Below are 19,293 nucleotides of genomic sequence, written 5' to 3' on the forward strand. Positions count from 1 at the left end.
ATTGTCCATTTTGATTATTTTGGCTTTTTCGTTTCTTTCTCTCGTGCATAGTTATCTTAAATCTCTTTAATTTGTATGTAATCATTGTGTGAGCATTTCTGTTCATCTGGCGGACAGCTCTGAGCCAGATGGGGCAAGGGGAGTATTCAGTGAGGAAGCCTTTCTTCTCTCTTCACTTACTTAGTCTTATTTTACTCATCTGTGAAATGAGTATATACCTAACTTTTAACTCTAGCGTGTTGCAAGAACTCCTCAAACTGTGCATGTGAAGTACCCTTGCCCAAGAGGTCTCAGTAGACATTCCTTCCCTCATCCTCTCCTTCTCGGCAGGTTCGAGCTGCTCTCATTGCTGCACAGCTCATTCCTACAGCCCTCGCCCATTCTTCATATATGACACTTCTCCATGTATTGGCCACCTACGTTGAGGGTTACTTGAAAATTGGGCGTTTTCTACTTCCAGTGATTTCTCTCCTTTAATTTTGTTATTTGAGAATGAAATTTCCATCTATTTTTTAAGTTAGCCAAGCAAACTTTTTGGTTTTCTAGATGGGAAGAATATCAAGTTGTGCATCAGGCAAACCTAGCTTGAATTCTGTATTTTGACAGTGAGTCTGTGTCTGTTTGCAAGTCCTTAAACTCTCTGATCCTCTCTGTACTTAAGTCTTTTGGATGAAAAAAGGTATGGATTTTTTGTATTCTGTTCAGTCCTAGGTCTGACCTTTTGTGTTTAGAATTTATTATGAAGTGTTCGTTCTGCAAAGGAACCCACATCTACCAGAGCCCAGTTTGTACTCTTCCCTGACCCCCTCCCCACTAGAGAGAACCACTGTCCTGAATTTTGTGTTGATCAGTCTTTTGTTTTCTTGATAGTTTTACCACTTACTCATATTTAGTTTTGCTGTTTGACTTTATATAAATGGAATCATAAGGAAGACACACAGGTCTTACTTTGAGATTCAGTTTTAACTACCAGTACGATATTTCATGTTATGGGGGGCACCTGGGTGGCTCATTTGGTTAAGCGTCCAGCTCTTGATTTTGGCTCAGGTCATGATCTCACGTTTCTTGGAATCGAGCCCTGCGTTGGGTTCTGTGCTGTCAGCGTGGAGCCTGCTTGGGATTCTCTTTCTCTTCCCTCTTTGCCCCTCCCCCTGCTTATGTGTGCTCTCTCTCAAAATAAAATAAACATCAAAAAAAAAAAAAGGATATTTCATGTTGTGAATATATTGCAGCATAATTATTCATTCTCTGTAGATGAAAATTTGTTTTGTTTCCAGTTGTTTTTTTTTTTTGTTATAAGAATTGTACTGTGGCCAGAATGATCATGCATTCCTCTGACACATACGTGCAAGGGTTTCTGTAGGATATATAAGTAGAAGTGGAACTGCTGAGTTGTTGAGGAGGTACATCTTTAACTTTACTAGGCAATGCAAATGTTTTTCAGAATGGTTCTGCAAGTGGACAGAGGCAGTGTATGAAAGTTTCTGTAGTTTCATATTCTTTTAGCGTTCTCGATACCAGACTTTTAAATATTTGCTGAGCTGGTAGGTATAAAAGAGTCTCTCATTGTGGGTTTTTTTTTTAAGTTTGTTTATTTTGAGAGAGAGAGCGTGAGCATGTCAGCGGGGGAGGGGCAGAAAGAGAATCCCAAGCAGGCTCCATGCTGTCAGCGCAGAGCCCGACATAGAGCTCGATCCCATGAACTGTGAGATCATGACCTGAGCCAAGATCGAGACTCGGACACCTAACCGACTCAGCCACCCAGCTGCCCCTCTGACTGTGTGGTTTTAATTTTCATTTCCCTGATTACTGATGAGGTTGGTCACCTTTACAAGTTATTGGCCATTCATGTTTTGTCTCTACAAAATGCTTTCTTAGATAACTGCTTAATTTTTATTGGGTATTTGGTCTCGACATTCTTAGTGTGATCTAGATATTAACTTTGGATTATGTGCCTATTGAGTATCTTCTTCCAGCATATTTTTTTCAATTTATCTTTAACGAGTTATAGTTGTGTGTGGTTTCAAGTGTTAAATAATTTTTAAAAACTTTCACCCAATTTATTTCCAAAGATAACTACTTTGAGCTATTTTATGTAGCTATTTTATTTGATAGCTTTGGCTGTTGTCATACATAAAAATAAAATGCTTATGTTGTTATTTCTTAATTTCTCAGTTTTACACCTTATCTATGAATGTCCCTTTATGGAAGATGCATGTATAGTTTTCTTAACTCAGTCTGTCTCCCATACACAAAGCGAGTATTCTCTTATTCTCCTATTGCATTTGATTTTGTTGGATGAATATTATGGTTAGATGCTATCCACAGATGAGACCAGAACCTTCTGTAGTATTGTGTCCTTGCCTTTTCATCCTTAAATATTCGTTGACTCATTTATTCACTCATTCATTTCCTGTTCTGTGCCACATGCTGTTATATACCTTGGTATGTTCTTTGTGGAACTTACTTCTAGAAGGGGTGACAGACGACAAACAATGGACGTACAGTGTTTGCGGAACTGATAAGTGCAATGGGGAAAAGGATCAACAGGGATGGAGGACGGTGGCCATGACGCGGTGGGGAGTAGGGCACGGGTTGTAATTTTAATTCGGGTTGACTGATTACCCTCCTTGAGAAAGTGACATTTGCTCAAAGACCTGTAAGGGGCGAGGGTATTTACTTATCTGGCTCTCTGAGGGAAAAATGTTCTGTGCAGAAGGAATAGCCAAAGAAAAATGAGTTGGGAGTGTACTGGCCATTTTCTAGAAATAGCAAGGAGGCCAGTTTGGCTGAAGCTGACCGAGTGAGTAGAGTAATATACTGATCTGAAAGAGATGAGGTGAGTACTAAATCATAGAGGGGCTTTGTAGGTTATAGTAAGATCTGTTTGGGAACTTCTTAACTGTGTGTATTCTTGTAGTTAATTTTTTTGTTTATTTGCCCTAACCCTAAACTCACCCCCATTAGTGTAGACCCCCTGTTAGTACATCATATTCTGTAGGTATCATCTTGTAGTCTTTTCTCAGCACTTTCTGACCTGCTCTGATTTGGGTTTACAACTTCTGTTAAGAATTTCACTTCATCATCATGCTGAGAATTGCTTTTGTTATTATTATTGTTATTATTTTTTGTGACATCACCTGTTTCCTGGATGCTATGGTTTTTTTTTTTTCTTTTTTGGTCTATTTCACTGTTTTGGTGAAACTCTGTAATTCCCTGAGGAAGAGTCCATGGGAAGCGTATATTTTTTTCAGGCCTTGCCTGTCTGAAAATGGCTTTTATTCTGTCTTCATGCTTCATTGATAATGTGCCTGGATAGAATTGTAGGCTGGAAATAATTTTCCTTTTAGAATTTTGAAGAGACTGCTCCATTGTCATCTAGCTTCTAGTGCTGCCCTTGAGAATTCTGATACACTTTTTTCTTTGTTTTCTCTATTTTTTTTTGACACCCTTCCCTCTGGAAACTTAGATTCTTTTTTATTTTCCCACAGTGTTCTGAAACTTGACCATGTAATGTCTTAGAGTAGTTTTGTTATACCCACAGTGTTGACCCTTCAGTTTGAATATTCGCTTTTGGGAAAATTTGCTGACTTACTTCTTTGATTGTTTCTTCCCCTGTGTTTTCTCTTTTCTCTCTGGAATGTCTGTTCTCTAGATGTTGAGTCTCCTTGGACTCCCCTTTATTCTCACTCTTTTTTTCTCCTTTATTTTTTGTTGAAAAAAAGAAGCTGTTTTAATTCTTTCCATATAAACATGGACACTAATGAAGAAAGTAGTTTGAGGCACTTTTGAGATATATTATAAATACAATGAATTAATGATACATATGATATCCTATTTATAAAGAAAAATCTGTTCTGGTAATCTTTTCTGATGTATCTTTTTTTTTTTTCTTTTTACTAATTCTATGGCTTCTCTCTCTTTTTTTTTTTCATGTTTATTTTTGAGAGAGAGAGAGAGAGAGAGAGAGAGAACACAAACAAGCGGGGGAGGGGCAGAGAGAGAGGGGGAGACACAGAATCCCACGCAGGCTCCAGGCTCCAGGCTCCGAGCTGTCAGCACTGAGCCTGCCACAGGGCTTTAACTCATGAACTGTGAGATCATGACCTGAGCCGAAGTCGGAGGCTTACCTGGCTGAGCCACCCAGGCGTCCCATATGCCTCCTCTCTTTTTAAGGTAGGCATTCTGTTTTTTGCTTCAGTTGTTGTATTTCTCCTTTCTAGAAGTTCTCTGTAGTTATTTTATGAATCTCTCTTAAGGGAAGAAAGGAATTGAAATGAGTATTCAGTGAGTCACTAGTTGCTTTGAGGATTAGATACATAGTAGGTACTCAGGAAATGATAGTAGTGAGTAGATATAATACCATTAATTTCTTCCTTTTAGTTTGTGTGGCTCTTGCCTTGAAGAGTCGGTTTGGTGTCTCCTTAAGAAATTGGAAAATCAGTTGCAAGTCTAGTTAATTAAAGAATTTAAAAAAATTGTTTATTGTATTTAGCATATTATTTTCCAATCTGAAATAATAGACTTTTATTTTGGATATGGTTGAGTGACCACATGCACAGTTAGCGGTCTTTACGTTGTTATAAAACTGAATGTAATTGTATGTGCTGCAAATTGCTGCCATTTTCATAAAACATTTCTTTTGATTATAAAATAAACACATTACAACAATAAGAAAATTGTGTTGTTTTTATTTTATTCTTGTCAACTTATATGAAGTGTGGCCTCTTACTGTACGTTTTTATAGTTGAGATACTGTGTTTTCCTTGCATAGCTTCACGTTAAGCCTTGAATTTAAATTTTGCCGCTAGAAGAGGGGTAGCATGTGTTTTTGCTTTGACACGCTCAGCTTTCCGTTGTGAATTTTGCCAAGCCTGGACAGTGTGTGTATTATACCCACGACGCTCTGCTGGCCGGTTTGATTTCTGTTGAGGGTGACCTGTTGGTTTGCATCTTCTTGGGTACAGTGTTTTATTATTTTATTTATTTTATTATGTTCAAGCCAGGTTTTGCTGTTTTGCTCTTTCAAGGCCTTTGTTTTATTCAACCTGATTTTGTTGTTTTCAAGCGTAGGTATTAATACCTTTCTTGGTACCTGTATACATTTAAAAATTTTATATTCTACCTTTCTTAGCACATACATACATTTATAAAAATTTAATCTGTCCTCCATTGAAAAGTGCATTCTGTTAGAGGAGTTGTCTGCATTACAAAGATTGAGGGTAGAAGGTCTGTTTTATCTTTGGCTTGCTTTCCATTACTCTTTTTTATTGTGGCTTGCATGCAACACACTCCACTAGGTGTTGTGGAAGATGTGAGGGTGAAGGACGGTCCTGACCTCAAGATCTTGAGGGAAATGATATACGCATATGTTATATACACGTACATATACTTCTAATGTCTAATATGCATTTTCTCTACTTAAATGTGCGTACAGATATGTACGTGTGTATGTATTATGTGGGTATGTGTGTATACTGGAATGCAGTATATGTTAGGGCCCTTAAAAAGGTGCAGGTATGGTGATGTGGGGATCCAGATGAAGGAGATACTTCCCTGGTCTTTCAAGGAAGGACTGTGGCAGGCAGCACTCGCAGTTGCTTTGGAGAATGGATACAATCTGGGCATGGTGGATATTCCAGACAGAGTGATGGTGTGAACAGTGACCAGAGGAAGGAAGCCACAGTACGCTTTGGGGAAATGGCAGGTGGGGTAGTTTGGCTGCCACCGTAGGGCGTGTGTGGCAGGGGAAGAGTGGTGATGGTCGCCATGGGAGGTGGGGCCTTGGGAAGGCAAGTTGGGGATCAGATAATTGGGAGCTTGAGTGGCAGCTTGTTCTTAAGGGAACTCAGATGTCTGAGACGAGAACATATGATCAGCTTTGTTGGAGGAATGTTGGTTCGGTTGGGAGATGCTTGAGGCTGGGTGAGTCTCGGCTGATAACGTCCCAGTTCAGGCCACAGGCAATGAGGGCCTATTTGTTTTCTTACATGGACTTGCTATGTCCACTTATGTATAAGTCACCTCTTGTTTTATTTTTCTTTCTGTTTTGGTGAATGGATCCTCTGTCACCCCTTGGAATGTCAGGTACCTGAAGGCAAAGAATGTGTAGTGTACGTTTTTCTAGAAGCCCCCATGTCTAGTATAAGATTCTGTTTTGCTGAATGATACTTTTACCTCTGTGGGTTTCTTGGATAAGTAATTTTAATTGCCTGAGTGGAAAGGAAAATTAAGTTTGTTTTGATTGTTCTCTTCCTTTTTTCTTCTATTTTGTGTTCTTATTCGTCCCTCACATTTCTATTTTATTTTTCTTGCCCCTTTTAAAAGAAGCGTATTTTCTATCTTAATACTTTATTGTTTTGTTTTGCTTTGTTCATTTCATTATGGTCTTCTCCACCGTCTTGATTTATTATAAAGGTCAATATTGGATTTTTTTTTTTTTTCTGGCATTATTTCTGGAGGGTAAGTGGGGTTCTCTTGGCACCATCTGTTCGAAATTATCATTCACTGAATACTTCTTACGTAACAATTTGTCATAAGTCGGATTCCATTTATTACTCTTAAGGCTTTCACTTTCTGGCCCAGGATCACCCTATTTTTTGGGGGGTGGTCTCTAAAAATTTTAGAAATTTAAATATGTTATCAAACCACAGAAGGAAGGCCTATTGTTGGTTCTGCAATCATATACGATTCTTGAGAGCAGTCAGCTTGAAGATGGATGACTGCATTAAGGTTTCTGGATGAAAATTGTTACAAAGCAAGGCGTATGTTACATGTAAATGCCCTGTTGTGCCTGACAAAAATATTGCTAGGTTGTTTATTTTTTCCATTATGCAGTCTTTTCTTAAATGAAAGAAGCTGAAATATTCATCACATTTTTATTTATTTTTGGTTACTCTAGTAATGTGAGCCTGTGATATTTATCATCTACAAGGATTTTATAAATGTGAAATAAATCAGCCAGAGAGGAGTTGGAATAAATTGGTAATGTACAAACTCAAGGTTTTATGAAATTCATTGTTTTGCCTAATGCTGTGAGCACTGTTGAAGAAGAGAAATCGAGGTGGTAAATTGGGTAATATGAAACATAAGTTAATTGAGTAGCTTCAGGTTACCTGTATGGATTTGCTGATTTTGGCCGTTTTCTTCTTTACATGTCCTCACTGCCTAATGAATGTATTTTATCCACCTCTCTGCCTCCTTTACTGGTCCTGCTCCCCTTCTAGACCCGCCCCAATACCTCCCTGCCTCCTCATTTCTGTTTTTAATATTTGTTAATTTTGGCTTAGCTGGCACCTTGATTACAGCTAAGAGGAATTTCTTACCCCCTCTGCATTCTTAGAGGGGACCGCAGTTGCTCTGAGTGCTGTGCTCAGTGGTGGAGATTCAGATGTAGTGTCTCTCCTCTGGCTATGTCCAGTCTATTTTGGGAGTCCTATTCACAAATAAGGGTGCTCAGTATGAGTTGAGTTCAAATAGAAGACTTCATCTATTTTTAAATGACACCACTTTCAACAGCAATCACTTTTTTTTTAAAGTTTTGTTTCTAACTTCACTGTAAAATGTTTTAATTAAAAAAATTTTTTTTAAACATTTTTATTTATTTTTGAGAGACAGAGACCAAGCATAAGCAGGGGAGGGGCAGAGAGAAAGAGGGAGACACAGGATCCAAAGCAGGCTCCAGGCTCTAAGCTGTGAGCACAGAATCGATGTGGGGCTCGAACCCACAAACCGTGAAATCATGACCTAAGCCCAAGTCCGATGCTTAACCGACTGAGCCACCCAGATGCCCCCACTGTAAATTTCTGTAAGCAAAATCTGATGTAGTCAACTTTGAATGTTGAAAAATTCCTTGATAACTATGCAAAGAGTGTTTGAATGTAACTTTTCCTAGACTCTAATTTACATCTCAACAGTGTCAAAAAGTCTCTGAGAACATGCCTTCTCCAACGCCTCAGAGAACCACCCATGCCTTCAATACTTACTCTTTGATACTGATTTTGTGTGTAATTCGGTGATTTTTAAAGTAAATGTACATAATTGTGCAATCACTACTACAATCAGTTTTAGGGTATTTCCATTACCCCTAACTCTCTCTCCTGCTGGCAAGTTTCTTGGAGTATAAATCATACTTCAGTAAAACTAATATATAAAGGATGAGTAAGAAAGAAAAAGAGACCCTTTAAACAAGACTTCATTTGAACCTTTTTTATATTAAGAAAGCTATTCATGTTTATGTTAAGAAGGATACTCCTACTGTCTGTGGAAAAAGAACCATGACTAATAAATAATGTGTTTCACTGTTGTGCAAAGGAAGAATCCAAGTGTTTGGATGATCATAATTTTTTTTTTTCATCTTAATCAACTATTTTAGGGCAAATACAGTTTGAATAGAAGGAACTTGAAACAGCATTTCCAGGGGATAATAAGCTATGGTTGCCTTAAAGTAGGTTACAGATTACAAGGACTCCAGTTGTAGAGTAGTTAGGTAACTGATGCACTGATTGGAGCTGCTGCTATTTCGAGCGAGGCTCAGAGGTGGTATAGGGAGGCCATGGTCTGCAGAAAGCTGTTCATTTCAGAGGAGACTGGGGAATACCTCTAAGTGATGGCATCCTGAAGTGTTAGAGGGCTATGCTTTATGCGCGTTGATCTGGTCATCTCATGTGGGTTTCTGATTTCCCCTAAACAAAACCTTAGCCATTTTAAATACATGAACGCTTTATACCCATGGGATAAAGGCAGTAGTCCAAAAAAAAAAAGCTAGTACTTAGTGGGAAGTCCAAAATTTTGTGGTGTGATGAGTTCTCAGGTGACAGGATGGTAACTTCACTGGAACAAAATGGAAGGAAAAGAGTCTTGGACATAGATTGGGAAGGGGTTCAGCAGCGTATGCAGAAGGGCCAGTCTCTTCATGTATCACCTTTGGGAAAATGGAGGTGAATCCCATAAATCTTGAAATTTGATCTTGTGAAGAGAGTAGCATTGAGAGTTCCTTACCTTAAAGGTTTATCTAAGGGCTCAGGCAAATTTTATTTTCCTAGGAGGTATAAGTTCTATTTAGACCTATGAGATGCATTTGGAAGTCAGTGAGTGCATTTTCACAGACATTACATTGCTGTAATAGTGCCTGTCTTTCTGGTTCTTAAGGTCATATGCATTCTGTGAGAATCCGGGCATTGGTAAGTGAAAAGATACGCCGGGGCACCTGCGTGGCTCAGTTGGTTAAGTGTCTGACTCTTGGTTTCGGCTCAGGTCATGATCTCACGGTTTCGTGTGTTCAAGCCCCACGTCATGCTCTGTGCTGATGGCGTGGAACCTGCTTAGGATTCTCTCTTGCTCTCTCTGCCCCTCCCCCACTCACGCTGTCTCTGTCTCTTTCAAAATAAATAAACTTAGAAAAGATATGCTATATTGACAGCTGGAGGACCAGTTAGGTATAAATTGCGTTAAGAATTTTTCCTAAACTCTAACTAGGTAAGAATAATAGCTTTATGAAGGATTGCTTCTAGAAAAGAATACTGTAGTTCTGATCATTGCTGATTATCTCCCACTGCAGTGAGAGTACATTTGGCCTGTGATAATGTACTGGCTATTGGCATTTGAGAGAGTAATGTGCAGACTGTACCTGAGAAGTATGAATGTCAGTAATCGAGTTGACCTTATATTAAGGATTTTTTCATTTTACCTCTCAATTTCTCATTTCTCCAGCATGAGAAAATTCTCCTTTCTTTAAGTTCAGGTCAGTTTTTTTGAGGAGAAACCAAGGGTGCTGTTGTCTGTAGAGAAAGCTGCATTGTCTCATAGAGGTGAAAGCTTTTGGATGTGAATAAGGGACTTCTGAGCTTCACAGACTAAATTTTTTGGCTTTACAGGCACTTGTCTTCAGAGAGACAGGGAAATGGAGTGTCTTGGCTGTATCCTGTGATCTGTTTTCATCAGAATATGTTACAGATAGGTAGTCATGTGTGACTCAGCAGTTTCTTGGTCCTCAGCAGCTTTCAGCTGGCTGTCTTTTTTTTTTTTTTTTTAATCTTTATTTATTTTTAGAGAGAAAGAGAGACAGTTGCGAGCAGCGGAGGAACAGACAGAGGGAGACACAGAATCTGAAGCAGGCTCCAGGCTCTGAGCTGTCAGCACAGAGCCTGATGCGGGGCTCGAACTCACAAACTGTGAGATCATGACCTAAGCCAAAGTCTGACACTTGACTGACTGAGCCACCCAGGCGCCCCTGTTTTTTTTTTTTTTTTTTTTTTAATGTTTATTTTATTTTTGAGAGAGAATGAGAGGAGGGGCAGAGAGAGAGGGAGAGAGAGAGAGAATCTCAAGCAGGTTCTGCACCACCAGCACAGAGCCCAATGTGGGGCTCAATCCCATGGACTATGAGATCATGACCTGACCTAAAAAGAAGAGTCAGACACTTAACCGACTGAGCCACCCAGGTGCGCACCAAGCTGGCTGTCTTTTAAGTTGAAGACTTCTATGTTTGGAGATTCTTTGATAGGATTCTTTGATAGGAGGGGCTCATCCCCTTTATGTTACAGTTACATAGGGGTGCCTGGGTGGCTCAGTTGGTTAAGTGTCCAACTTCAGCTCAGATTATGATCTCGTGGTTTGTGAGTTTGAGCCCAGCTTCTGGCTCTGTACTGACAGCTCAGAGCCTAGAGCCTGCTTCAGATTCTGTGTCTCCCTCTCTCTCTGCCCCTCCATCACTTGTGCTCCGTCTGTCTCTCCCTCTCTCAAAAATAAACAAACATTAAAAACAATTTATGTTACAATTATGTATAAAAAGGTCTTTATAAAAGACCTTTATAAATCTTTTACTTTATTGCCCCTCTCCCCCCTTATAAGGACTACTCTACAATCCCTCTGCAAAGATTTACAGAAATGCAATTTAAAGAAGTAACTTGGGCCTGATTGAATTTTTGCTTCTACTTGGAGCTATGATAGCTGTTGTGCCTTCCTCTTGGGAGTAGAGAGCTAAAAGAAGACTCTTTAGCTTATTTTATAGGAATGAAGGAGTGATGTTTAATTTTATTTTATGGGCAAATAGAAAACTAAAAAAAATATATAGTTTTCTGACATAGTAGAATGTGTAATGGGTTAGGAGACAGGAGATCTCAATTCTGTTCTTGGTTCTACTGTTGAGCTGTGTAATCTCAAGGCAAGTCCTTCTTTCTGGACTGTTCTTTGCTGGCACTGCACTGGGCACAGACAGTAGATGGTTTTATTAAGCTGCTCAAGTACCTTCAGTCTAGTATAGGCTATTACGGAGCATTTAACAGAGGAAGATTGTGGTAGGGACTTTAGTAGTAGGCATTAGAGATAGACCCATTGTCAGGGATACCTAGCAGTCCATGGGGCTCACTAGAGAGGGGAGCTAGGGTTCAAAGGGAGAACTTTTTTTCCTGAGAGAACAAACAAGTTTGAGAAAGACTTTAATAATTAAACTACTAATGTTGGAGTAGAAGGTGAATTTAGTTTCAGAACCTGGGTAGTTCTGAAATCTGGATACAAGGTTAGGCATGAAATTGACCAGATGGGTGGATGCTGAACATACTGGGCTTTTGCAGAAGAGTTGCTTAAATCCATCCTAAGGATTGGGAGGGAGTTAAGTCTTTAGATGACCGTTGGCATCAGCTGTGGGTTGCGGCAAGGAAACAGGGTCAGGGACATCTGGGAAATCTAAATTATTAGTATTTCTATGGACATTCTGCTTGCTAGGCTAGTGGTTGTTAACGAGGTGTGGACAACAGAATCACTTATTGAGAATTAAAAAAAATGCGCATACGTAGGCTGTACTCTTGAAGGCTTGATAAGGTAAGGTGTAGGATGGGATCTCAGCATGTGTTAAAAGGCTTTATAATCCCCCATCCCTCTTGAGAACCTTTGCGCTAAAGCTCTGAAAGATTAAATAAAATGAATACAAGATATCCTTGCTTTTGAAGTTGTCCTAATGAAGGATAGGAATAAATTTCATTTTAGGTGTCTCTCCTCTCCATAGGCTGTGGCTGCTGGGAATACTGGATTGAGAAGTGCTCTGAGGCCAGATCTGAGCCTGTCAGGAGCTGACTGTGTAGGACATAAGTGTAGAAGTAACACAGCTCGGTGGTTTTATTCTCTTGTGTAGCCCCATGGGGTGCGGCAGGGGGAGAGAACGTACGAGTGTGTTTATTCTATGCCTGTAGATATTCCTTGGAAGCCTGTTGCGTGCCAGGCTGCTAAGGCATTGGTGGGGTGTAGGGATGACAAACAGGAGTAAAACAAAAGTTCGTGGAGCATGATTTGATACCCGAACAGTTTTCCACCAGTTAGCAAGCATTTCTTTAGCAAGGTTACCCCAGTCAGTACTCTGGCTTTGTAGCCCCAGCAACTGAATTTTTCAGCTTACAGAGAGTATATCACCCTCAGGAACTAACCAAGCTCAAAAGATTGATGTTAATATTTATGTGGGGTTTTTTTTATCAGCTAATTTTTTAAAGTTTATTTCATTTATTTATTTAGAGAGAGAATGGGCATGTGTGAGGTGGGTAGGTGGGAGTGACAGAGAGAGGGACAGAGAGAGAAAACCCCAAGCAGGCTCCATGCTGTCAGTGCAAAGCCTGACCCGGGGCTCAGTCCCATGAACTGTTGAGATCATGACCTGAGCCGAAATCAAGAGTTGGATGCTTAACCAACTGAGCCACCCAGGTGCCCATAGCCAGCTTATCTTTGATGAAGGAGCAAAGGCAGTTCAATGGAGCAAAGACAGTCTTTTCAACAAATAGTCCTAAGTGACTGCACATCCACATGTAAAAAAAAATCTAGACACAGACCTTAAAGTCTTGGCAAATATTAACTCAAAATTTAATATTTTATTTTGAAAATGAACTCCCATGAGCCAGGCCACTTGTCTCAACAGACCGATATGGGAAGCCCACATATAATAAAAAATTTGTTCAGTAAGTACAGACAGAAAAAGGGCATTATAAACCTAGCTGAAGTGCCTGGATTTTTCCATGACTATGGTAAGAATAGCCTTTCCGGTAGAGCTGTTTTTCCCTCCTCCAGCTTTATTGAGGTAGAAGTGACAAAATTGTAAGGTATTTTTAAAGCGTGTAATGTGATGATTTGGTGTATGGATACATCGTCGAAGAATTCCCCTCGTCAATAAATTAAAACAGCCATCATCTAACGTATTTGGCTTTTGCCAGTAGAACTTTTGTATCCAAATTCTACCTCCTAAGAGCGTGTTTGTTCTTTATATGCGTGTAACGTGTGTGCACGTGCATCGAAAAACCTATGCAGCATTGCCATCGCTTCCCTACTCCCCAGTTTGGCCTGGGACAAGTTACAAGACCTGCACACCGGTGCATTCAGTCAAGAACATCTGCCTTTCCAAAAACCTGTATGTGTCCCCTTGTACCTCTTATGACAGGGATCACCACCGTCACCTGGGCATCCGGGAAATTCGTCCATCTTATGTGTTATTTTCTATTCTGCTTACGTTGTCTCTCCCAAAGTGTAACAGGTACATGTGTGGTGGTTTTAGGTAGGACATGCACAAGCCTTTATTTGATACTAATTTGTATAGAAAATCCATGATGTCAACAGAGTTGTGATTATGACCAAGCTAAATTAAAAAGAAAAGCATGTTGACTTTAAATAAATGTGTTATAAATAATATTTTTGTGTGTGCCATAAATCATTTGAAAGAGGTACACTGGTGTCTGAAAATTTGGAAAAGTTAAATTTTTTTTCCCCGAGTGCTTATTACTAGTATATAGAAATACAGTTGATTTACGTATATTGGTCTTGTGTTCTATAGCCATACTGAGCCTGATTATTAATTCTAGTAGATTTTCAGTGGAGTCCTTTGGCCATTGTTTTTCTTACCTATTCTATATATTTTTATAGGCAACTTTAAGCAAACCAGTCAGCACTTAAATGCGTATGTGATATCTCCCAAATCTGTATCCCATAAGTCACTTGTAAGCCACACAGCTATTTATTCACTTGCTTACAGAACATCGTTTCTTGGGTAGCTAGCTCTCAAGTTCCTCATATTCAATTATATTCTGTTAATAGCTTTTTACCTCCAAATGTGCCTTTTCTCCTGTATTCCTGAATCTTGGTATATAGCATTTCTTCCAGGCCAGAACCCTGAGATTTGCTTTATTATTTTTTTATTTTTTAATTTTTTTACCTTTATTTATTTTTGAGAAACAGAGTGAGACAAAGCGTGAGCGGGGGAGGGGCAGAGAGAGGAGGAGACACGGAATCTGAAGCAGGCCCCAGGCTCCGAGCAAGGGGTCAGCACAGAGCCTGATGCGGGGCTCGAACCCACAAACTATGAGATCATGACCTGAGCTTAAGTCGGATGCTCCACCGACTGAGCCACCCAGGTGCCCCTAATGTTCATTTATTTTTGAGAGAGAGAGAGAGAGGGAGAGTCAGAGGGAGAAACGAAGACACAGAATCTGAAGCAGGCTCCAGGCTCCGAGCAAGCGGTCAGCACAGAGCCTGATGTGGGGCTCGAACCCACAAACTGTGAGATCATGACCTGAGCCAAAGTCGGATGCTCAACCGAGCCACCCAGGTGCCCTGAGATTTGCTTTAGATAATTCTTAACTCTTTCTTATGAATCTTAACGACTTGATGATTATTTTTCTCTTCAATGTATTAAATCTGTCTCTGCCTCTTTATTTCTCCTGCCATCCTTCTAGCTCAGACACTCTCCACTTTATCAAGTGTGTTCCCTGCTTCCTGTCTGGTCTCCTCTAATTTCTTTTCTGTTGTGTTTCCAGCACGGAGTACAAGTCCGATATAAGTCTGATCACCTACTTAGAAATCCTCTAATTTCCTTTAGCCATTGAGATACAGATGTAACTCCTTAATTTAGTGTTAAAAGCCTTTAAAAAAATTTTTTTTTTAATTTTTAAGTAATCTCCACACCCAACATGCGGTTTGAACTCAAAACCCTGAGATCAAGAGTCATATGCTCCACAGACTGAGCCAGCCAGATGCCCCAATGTATTAAAGGCCTTTTATAATTTGGTCTTTTAACCTCTCTAACCTTCTGCCACATCCCCTCATGTTTCTTTGCTCTACACCAAGATTGGCACACCTTTTTTGTAAAGGACCACATGGTCTCTGTTGTAACTATTCAACTCTTGCACTGCCGTGTTGAAAGCAGCCATAACAATATATAAATGAATGAGCATGACTGTGTTGTAAGAAAGCTTTATTCACAAAAATAGGCAGTGGGCTGGATTTGGTCCAGGGACTGTAGTTTACTGACTTTTGCTCTAGATAACTCTAGACCTATATATATATATATATATATATATATATATATATATGTATGTATATGTATGTATATATATACATACATATATATATATATACACATACATATATATATATATATATATATATATATATATATATATATATAAGATTTCTCAAAATGATTTTGTTCTTAAAGGTATTCGTGGTTCTTTTTTCCTCTGCTTGGAATGTCCTTGTTTTTTGTTTTTTGTTTTTTTTTTTCCTTCATTTATCTGCACTGGTCTTAGCACTGTATTATCAATGCTTATCGCAATGCTTTTTTGCATGGAATATCAGTAAATTGTGGTTCAGTTGTCAACATTTACTTGGCCTTGTTAAAGCATGAAAAAGGGGAGAAGCAATACTGATGCACTGGAATGTAAACTCCGTGAGGACAGGAACTTTGTGTTGTTTGTAGCTATTTTTTTCAGAGTTTAGAATGTGGCCTGGTGCATAGGGCGCTCAATGAAATATTTGTTGAGTAAATGAATGAAAGCCTGGGAATGGAAGAATTAAAATGTAAGAGCTCAGGTTAAACAACTATATGAATGGAAGGCCTGAAACAAGTTTTTTCAAGCCTTTTTTAGGTGAAATCACAGCCCCATTACCCCATGGGACTGTAAATTCCTTCAGGGCAGGGAAAATTTGGTTTCCCTACGAAGCATTTCTTACACTGCTAGCACAGTACCTTGAAAAATGAAGGCGCTTCCTGAATTGATACTGAATTGACTAAACCTGAAGGTATTAAGGTTATAATTGAAAAATTTTAGAGTCTTTACGGACTACCAGATATTTATTGAATTTCAATCTTCAATCCAATAAGATGGTATTATAGCTGCTCTTGTATAGTTGGAGAAACCAAAGGTCTGAGAGGTTAATAGTGTCTCCTAGGATGATACAACTCTACGTGGTAAACTCAGGTCGTCTGATACTCACACTCCGTAAGCTTTTCTCTGTACCAGAGTCTAGAAAACTATGGGCTGTGGGCCAAATCTGACCTGCTTTAAGGTAGCTTATCAGCCAAGAATGGATTTTACATTTTAAAAAATGTTTGGAAACCCCCCTCCCCCCCAAAATTTTATGATCCATGAAAATTATAGGAAGTTCAAATTTCAGTGTCCACAAATAAAATTTTATTAGAACTTTGTAATGCTTTTTTTTTTTTTTTAACATGTTGTCTGTGCTCTTTTGTACTGTGACTGAGTAGTTGTGAAAGAGACCATTTATGGTCTACAGAGCTTAAAATATGTGTTCTCTGGCTTTTTATAGAAAATGTTGGCTGACCTCTGTTCTATGCCATCCAACCATCTATCTCAGTATGGGTTCAGTTCTGCTTGAAAGATCTAAAATAAAGAGTATTGAACTTTATATATTTCCTCACACCTCTTGATTTTGAATTATTATAAATTGTGTTTTAAGGAGTTTATAACCAGGTACCCCTCAATTTTAAATATATTAAATGCCTAATTATTAAACTGTAGGAAAATGGAATGATTTATTACTAAACTAACCAGTCTTTTATAGTGTTTTTCCTATTGAAGAAAAATTCTCATTGTTTTGCCTTTAAAAACTAACCACTCATTAAAATTAGTTTTCTGTGATCATCCTTTTTTTTTTTAAATTTTTTTTTTTTTCAATGTTTATTTATTTTTGGGACAGAGAGAGAGACAGAGCATGAACGGGGGAGGGCCAGAGAGAGAGGTAGACACAGAATGGGAAACAGGCTCCAGGCTCTGAGCCATCAGCCCAGAGCCTGACGCGGGGCTCGAACTCACGGACCGCGAGATCGTGACCTGGCTGAAGTCGGACGCTTAACCGACTGCGCCACCCAGGCGCCCCTGGTTTTCTGTGATCATCCTTAAGCATGCCATGCTTCATAATTTGATTTCTAGTGAGCCGTGTCCTCCAGAGCTCCGATCATAGATTCAAACATCATACAAAGCTGCGTTCTTAAAGTGTGGTCTCTGCACCAGCAGCATCAGAATCACTGGGGGAGATTGTTCGATACTCAGATTCTTGGACTCCATCCCAGGCCAACTGAGATTAGACCTCTGGAGGTGTGGTCCAGCAGTCTGTTTTTACGAGCGCTCTAGGTGATTGTGATGCATATGAACGTTTGAAAACCACTGCTGTTGAATGAGTTCCAATTATGTGTGTTTTCTTCCTATAAGTCTTAATCTAATAAAGAGATCAGCGGAATCTTAAATTTTGAAGTAGTAAAGGTTTTGAAATCAAGAATGTGTAAGGTACACTGAAGATGAATTAAAATGAGGGGAACATTTTCCATTATCCCAAGAGAGGAGTGACTTCTAGCTGTGAAGCAGTAGGTGACAATTCTTGAGCCCTTATTTTGACAAGCATGATCTTAGGCGCTTTAAAATTTTGAGAGCTGTAGTGTTTTTCTTCCTTCTTCCCTTTCTGTGGGTTGTATGCCACAAGCCCACCGGTCACTGGACGGAGCACATACAGCTGTTTCTGCTATTTCAAACTTCCTTCCTCCGCTTTCAGAAGTTTGAGCCACTAGATGGCAGATTCTTTCAACAATTATAGATTGAAGGACCTTCTTAATAAACGATTTACAGTTCTTCTTGGAAACAATTTGTAGTGTCACATGGAGCTCTCCCGGTTCATCAGTGTCACATGTGGGGTGATGCCTAGGGACACGCATTCTGTCCCCAGCTGCCTTTCCTCAGATGGCCTTGACCACCCCCGTATCGCTGCCCTTTGTTCTGCTCGGCCACCGCCTTTACTCTTGCTCATTTAATTCACCTCTTCTTGTGTTTTTGGCTCCATTTGTCACAGTTTATTTTTGTTGTCTGATACCTGTGTTCCTGCTCTGAGTTTGAGCCTCTTAGGATGTCAGAGCTGGGGAAGAGGTTCATCCGTCATTTGGTTCAGCCCCTTCATTTCTCAGGTGGGAGAGCTGAAGCCCGGGGAGGTTAAGCCAAGGACAAGGACTGTGTCTTATTTATCTTTGTTCCTTGTAGTGCTTTGCACATAGCGCACAGATAGTTTTGCGTGAAACAATTGTGGTAAATGCTATAAACGAGGCACATCCAATCTCTGTTCCTAAGTGGCTCCGAGTTTGCTAATGGAGGCGTGATTTAAATAACTTCTGGTAGAGAAGGTAAGGTGGAAGGTGGCAAGTGCCCAGAAGGGAGCAAGACAAACTATTCTGTAGTGTTCAGGACCCCTTTGAACTTTCTCTCCCCCTCCTGCTTCCCTTTTTATAGGCTAGAAGCACACACGGCATTCATTGTTCTCCAAACACCGTTTCACAAATGACACTCTGCTTTTTGACATTGACTTCCCAGGGCTTGGAATGTTCTTTACCTGATCCCTTTATTTGGGAAATTGTTTAAAAGATAAACTTTTCACTGTGAAGCCTTCCTTGGCTCCTTCCTCCATGCACTGTCCTTTTGGCTGTCTTTGTACCTACCTCCGAGGTCTTTTTTTTTTTTTTTTTTTTTTTTTTAATTTTTTTTTTCAATGTTTTTATTTATTTTTGGGACAGAGAGAGACAGAGCATGAACGGGGGAGGGGCAGAGAGAGAGGGAGACACAGAATCGGAAACAGGCTCCAGGCTCTGAGCCATCAGCCCAGAGCCCGACGCGGGGCTCGAACTCACGGACCGCGAGATCGTGACCTGGCTGAAGTCGGACGCTTAACCGACTGCGCCACCCAGGCGCCCCATCCTCCGAGGTCTTTGAAGAGGTCCTGTGTGGCAGTGGTTTGTGTTGACTTGTCCCTCCCCGCCCCCCCCCCCCCCCCCCCGCCTCCGCCCCCCAGGAGTGGGGCCGCTCATTTTCATTCCCGTGGATCAGTGTACCTCCAAGGCCAGCAGAGGAAAGCAGGTGGGGATCGAAAGCATGGCCCTCAGAGCCACCCCGTGCTCGATGCTGATGAACTGGGAGATACTGTGACACTACAAATGGATTCCAAGAAGAATTATAAATGGTTCATCACGAAGCTTCTTCAGTTGCT

The 19,293-nt window shown here is 40.0% G+C and overlaps 1 protein-coding gene across 2 annotated transcripts in view; it reads left to right on the forward strand.

The window, feature by feature from the left end:
• NBAS (NBAS subunit of NRZ tethering complex) overlaps positions 1 to 19,293 on the forward strand; it is a 333,519-nt gene that overhangs the window by 28,339 nt on the left and 285,887 nt on the right. The window lies entirely within an intron of this gene.

This window comes from Lynx canadensis, chromosome A3, assembly GCF_007474595.2.
Source record: "Lynx canadensis isolate LIC74 chromosome A3, mLynCan4.pri.v2, whole genome shotgun sequence".
NCBI lineage: Eukaryota > Metazoa > Chordata > Mammalia > Carnivora > Felidae > Lynx > Lynx canadensis.